This window comes from Notolepis coatsorum (genome assembly GCF_963971535.1).
Source record: "Notolepis coatsorum genome assembly, chromosome: 2".
Lineage (NCBI taxonomy): Eukaryota > Metazoa > Chordata > Actinopteri > Aulopiformes > Paralepididae > Notolepis > Notolepis coatsorum.
The window spans coordinates 56,236,088-56,241,760 of NC_140166.1; positions in this window are offsets into that span (position 1 = coordinate 56,236,088).

Below are 5,673 nucleotides of genomic sequence, written 5' to 3' on the forward strand. Positions count from 1 at the left end.
GTGAGAGGACAAGAGGACCTGGTGAGAGGACAAAAGGACCTGGTGAGAGGACAAGAGGACCTGGTGAGAGGACAAGAGGACCTGGTGAGAGGACAAGAGGACCTGGTGAGAGGACAAGAGGACCTGGTGAGAGGACAAGAGGACCTGGTGAGAGGACAAGAGGACCTGGTGAGAGGACAAGAGGATCTGGTGAGAGGACAAGAGGACCTGGTGAGAGGACAAGAGGACCTGGTGAGAGGACAAGAGGATCTGGTGAGAGGACAAGAGGACCTGGTGAGAGGACAAGAGGACCTGGTGAGAGGACAAGAGGACCTGGTGAGAGGACAAGAGGACCTGGTGAGAGGACAAGAGGACCTGGTGAGAGAGAGGACAAGAGGACCTGGTGAGAGAGAGGACAAGAGGATCTGGTGAGAGGACAAGAGGACCTGGTGAGAGGACAAGAGGACCTGGTGAGAGGACAAGAGGACCTGGTGAGAGAGAGGACAAGAGGACCTGGTGAGAGGACAAGAGGACCTGGTGAGAGAGAGGACAAGAGGATCTGGTGAGAGGACAAGAGGACCTGGTGAGAGGACAAGAGGACCTGGTGAGAGGACAAGAGGATCTGGTGAGAAGCTCCCCCCTCTGATGGAACAGTCCACATTCATTCGAGCGTCATCTCGCGTTGTCCAGACTCCATGGGCACTCTGCGCATGTCCATGCAGAATAGGTGCTTTAAAACGGGCTTTTTCTCTGCCGATTTAGTTCTGATCGATTAGGAATGGGTCACGCCGTGTTCAGGAGAGCGAGGCGCATAAACGTCTATTCGATCATGTCTCCAGCACCCCCACAGCCGTATCTGCAACCACTTACATCACGGCTCTCGTCCACATTCATTCATTTGACCCCCCCGCAATCTCCTCCCTGATTTCAGAATCCCGGAAGTGTTACGGTGGTCTTATACGAAACCTAGCCGCATTTCTCGGAGACGCTCTCTGATTGGCCGACACCTGTTTCTACACTGGTTAAGCTTAGGCACTCTTTCGAAGTTGGTTAAGGTTAGAGTTTGTCTTAGAGCGTGACGATAGAACGCCAGGTAGTTTGCAGGCTGTTAGACCCGGAAATGGGCAAAGACACAGCTCGGCAAACGCGTCAGTGCCAATCAGAGAGCGTCTCCGAGAAATGTGGCTAGGTTTCGTAATCACGCGGATAGTGTTCGACCTGAGGCTTGCTAAGCACTACTGCGCATGCGGATGAGGGGGGGGGGGGGGGGGGGGGGGTATCTTGCGCGCTCTCTCTCGCTGATTGATTGATTGATTGATTGTTGATTGATTGATTGATTGATTGATTAATTGATTGATTGATTGATTGATTGAAAACTTTATTAACAGATTGCAGAATGGGTACAGTACAGTACAGCTCAAAACATACAATTATTAAGGGGATGCAGACCAGAGAAAGACTTTCGTCTTGTTTACATCAGGGTCCCCCATTTTCAATTCATCATAACATATATATATGACATACATGACATACAGATAGACAGTACTGCTACATCTATACATTTATGACATACCAGATTTGCAAATAAAGTACTGTTTGTGATACGAAAAGAGTCCAGAAAAGAGTGTATATACATTTGACATAGAAACTGTACATTGGAGGAGGTTGGGTAGGAGGGGTGGGTGGGGGACACTGTACAACTGTACAAGCAAAACTGTACATTGGAATATTGACAAAACCATACTTGGTCATTTACTGTACATTGGAGGGGGTTGTGTTAGGACATTTACGGTGGCCAGTTTCGAATTGCAGTCTCCCGTAGGTGTTTTTTGAGAGTGTTTTTGAAAGTGGGAATTCACATTCCTTTACAGCTTTGGGTAGGGCGTTCCACATTGATGTGGCATAATTGCGAAACGTGTTTAGTCCCTTGTTTGAGCCGAATCTGGGTTTAACATGATTTGTGGAACTCCCTCTGGTGTAGTGATCGTGGTATTCACTGACCTTTGGGAAGTATTTTGACATGTACATGGGTTTGTTTCTGAACAGAACTGCTGAGTGTACAACAAGATAAAACAACAAAACAATGTGCAGTGCAATCAGTTAAAAACAGTTACAACATGAATCATTTAGAAATGAAATCAGACATTTAAATTCCCTAAGGGACGAAAGAACTTCCAACTTTAACTTGGACTCTGCTAATTTGTATACCATTTAGTGATGTTATTATAAGGGGATGCAGACCAGAGAAAGACTTTTGTCTTTGAACTTGAACTTGTGTCGCAGTGAAAGGGTTAAAGTGAAAGGGTTAACAATTTGGTAGTGTGGTAGTGAAAGGGTTAACACAATTATTATTAATTTTTTTACAGCCCGGGCTGAGTACTGTGTGGAAACATCTTCAAATGAAAAGGGTATAAATAAGGTATCGTCTTATTTTGAACACGTCCATGTTATCGTTTCACTGAATCCTGAGGTGAATTGAACTTGTTTTTTATTCTTAGCCTCAGAGTAACTTTTTGTCTTTGTGGGGGGATTCTTTATGAAGGTTTGGATTTTATTATAATTTAGTATAATATTGATTGATTGAAACCTTTATTTATACTCAGGTGAGCTCTGAGGTGAGGTTACCTCATTTACAGAACTGCTGAGTGTACAACAAGATAAAACAACAAAACAATGTGCAGTGCAATCAGTTAAAAACAGTTACAACATGAATCATTTAGAAATTAAATCAGACATTTAAATTCCCTAAGGGAAGGAAGAACTTTAACTTGGACTCTGCTAATTTGTGTACCATTTAGTGATGATATCTGTAAACTATTGTTGTAATCTATTTTTTTTTGCCCTGGAAAGTATCATGAATTTTGTTTTATTAGAATTAGAATGTAAACTATTCAGATTAAGATTCCTTTATTAAGCCATATGTGTAAACACATTGGTAATTGTGGCTGCATTACAGTGTATGCATTTTTTCCATAATTCTTTTTTTTCACATAACAACAACAACAACAACAACAACAACAGACACAGGACAAAGACAGTGCAGTGGAGGATTAATAATTTGAATAATATTATAGATAGTATACTAGTATAATATGAACGATTTATGCAAATGACATGTCGTCAGCTTGTGACTGCAACTTGTTCTTGTTCGCGGACGACTCAGCCCTGCTGGTCTCTGACAAGAACAAGTTACAGGTTGACAAAACCCTCAGCTCAGAACTCGGCAGAATCTGCACCTGGCTCGCTGATAACAAACTATCATTACGCATGGGCAAAACAGAGTCCATTCTCTTCGGTTCAAATAACAAACTCAGCAAGACCGACGGCTTCTCAGTTACAGTGGGTGACAATATTGTCACAAGGAAAGATGAAATTACCTACCTGGGTTCCATCCTAGAGGCTAATCTTTCCTGTGACAAAATGGCATCCAATGTAATCAAAAAAGTCAACCAACGAACTAGATTCTTGTACCGGATCTCCTCTCTGGTAAACAAGAATACCCTGAAGACTCTGGCAGGAGCACTCATTCAAGGGTACTACGACTATGCTTGCACCTCATGGTACCAAAGCACCTCAAAGGCGCTTAAAACAAAATTACAAACATCTCAAAACAAACTGGTCAGACTACTGCTTGACCTTAGTCCTAGAACCCACCTCACCCCTGCCCACTTTGACAACCTAGGATGGCTTAGAGTAGACGACAGAGTACAGCAACTTGCAATGGGCCTGGTCTACAAGATACACTACACCACACAGGTACCCATGTACATGTCGAAATACTTCCCAAAGGTCAGTGAATTCCACGCCCACAACACCAGAGGGAGTTCCACAAATCATGTGCAACCCATATTCGGCTCAAACAAGGGACTAAACACATTTCGCAATTATGCCACTGTAACGGAGGCACCGCATGTCTATCCACAATCACAAGGGACTTGTATAGTGAAGTGGCTGTGGACGTTAAGCTGTACTGCAAGTAAACTCTCTCCCCAGAGGCATCCAGACCCAGTACTTAGACGTGAATTCACCTCTTGGTACAGTGGTCTGTGATGCCGCCCGCGGCGCGGGAGACCGGGGTTCAACTCCCACTCAGGGCGATCCCTTAACAGGGGTTGAATCTGAACACAACGCAGAGCGATACGAGACTGGTCACACCACATCAATGTGGAACGCCCTACCCAAACCCGTAAAAAGATGTGAATCCCTACCCACATTCAAAACCGCTCTTAAAGACCACCTACGGGAGGCTGCAATTCGAAATGTACAGTGTCCTCCCCATCATATGTATATATTCTCTGTTAGGATCTATGGGTAACAGTACTGTATATTTGCATATCGTATATGTCACAAATGTAACAGTACTATATACCTGTGTGTCATGTATGTCCCGCCCTATGCCATAAATGTCATGATGTCATGTATGTTGTGTATGTCATAAATGTCACTATGAATTGAAAATGGGGGACCCTGATGTGATGATGATGATGATGATGATGATGAATAGTTTTATTTTCAGTCTTTGTTTACAGATAAATCAAAAACACACATGTGTGGACTTTCAAAAGGAAAAGAAAAAAAGAAAAAATCACAAATGTACATATTCAAAGTAAGCTCACACACAAAATCCAAACTCAATGACTGAAAAAATGAATAGGCTGAAGCACGTGCTTATTTTTGCCTATCCTTTACAATTCTTAAAAACCAAATATACTTTAATATAAGAAAGAAAAATTTAAAATATGCTGCAAGATATAATTCTTTTTTCTTTTTCTTTAAGAGAAAAAGGAAAAGAGAAAATAAATCTTTGATGTTTTACTCAACTGTACTCCTGAATTATTTGATCCTTCAGGGCCTTTTTAAATCTCCCCTGAGAGGTACACAACTTCAACCCGTCACTAAGACTATTCCACAATTTAACTCCCAAAATTGAAACACATCTAGCTTTTACATTAGTTCTTACTTTTTTATATGTTTTAAGAATACACAACCCTCTTAAATTATACTTTCCTTCTCTTGGTTGAAAGAGACATTGAATACAAGCTGGTAGGTTCTTACTCTTATCTCCAAGGTTTTTATGTAAACCATATCTACACATTTTAATGTGCAGGACTTTATGAATAATGGATTTGTCGATTCAAGATAACTAGCTTTATTTATTATTCTAATAGCTCTTTTCTGTAGTTTAATAATAGGATCTATATTTGTTTTATAAACATTCCCCCAGACCTCAATACAATGTACACATGTATGGCACCACAAGTGAAAAATACAATATATGCAAACATTTCTGGTTTAACAGCTCCCTTGTTTTATACAGAATGCCAACAGATTTAGCTAATTTACCTTTGATATATTGTATATGTGGCTTCCAACAGGAGTTTGTGATCTATAATCACATCTAAGAATTTTGTTTCATATACTCTTTCAATAAAAGAAGACGAAAACCAGACGAAAGTCTTTCTCTGGTCTGCATCCCCTTAACACTTGTGTGTATTGAGCCGTACTGTATTGTACCCATTCTGCAATCTGTTAAATGAAAAAAGTGTTTCATTCATTCATTCATTCAGATAGTATAAGAACAATTATAATAATAGTATGTATTTTGAAAAAGCTCTTTATAGATCGGGTTTGTTCACATTCCACACCACTAGGTGGCGGTGATGCGATATCGCCACACGACGAGTAAAACACGGA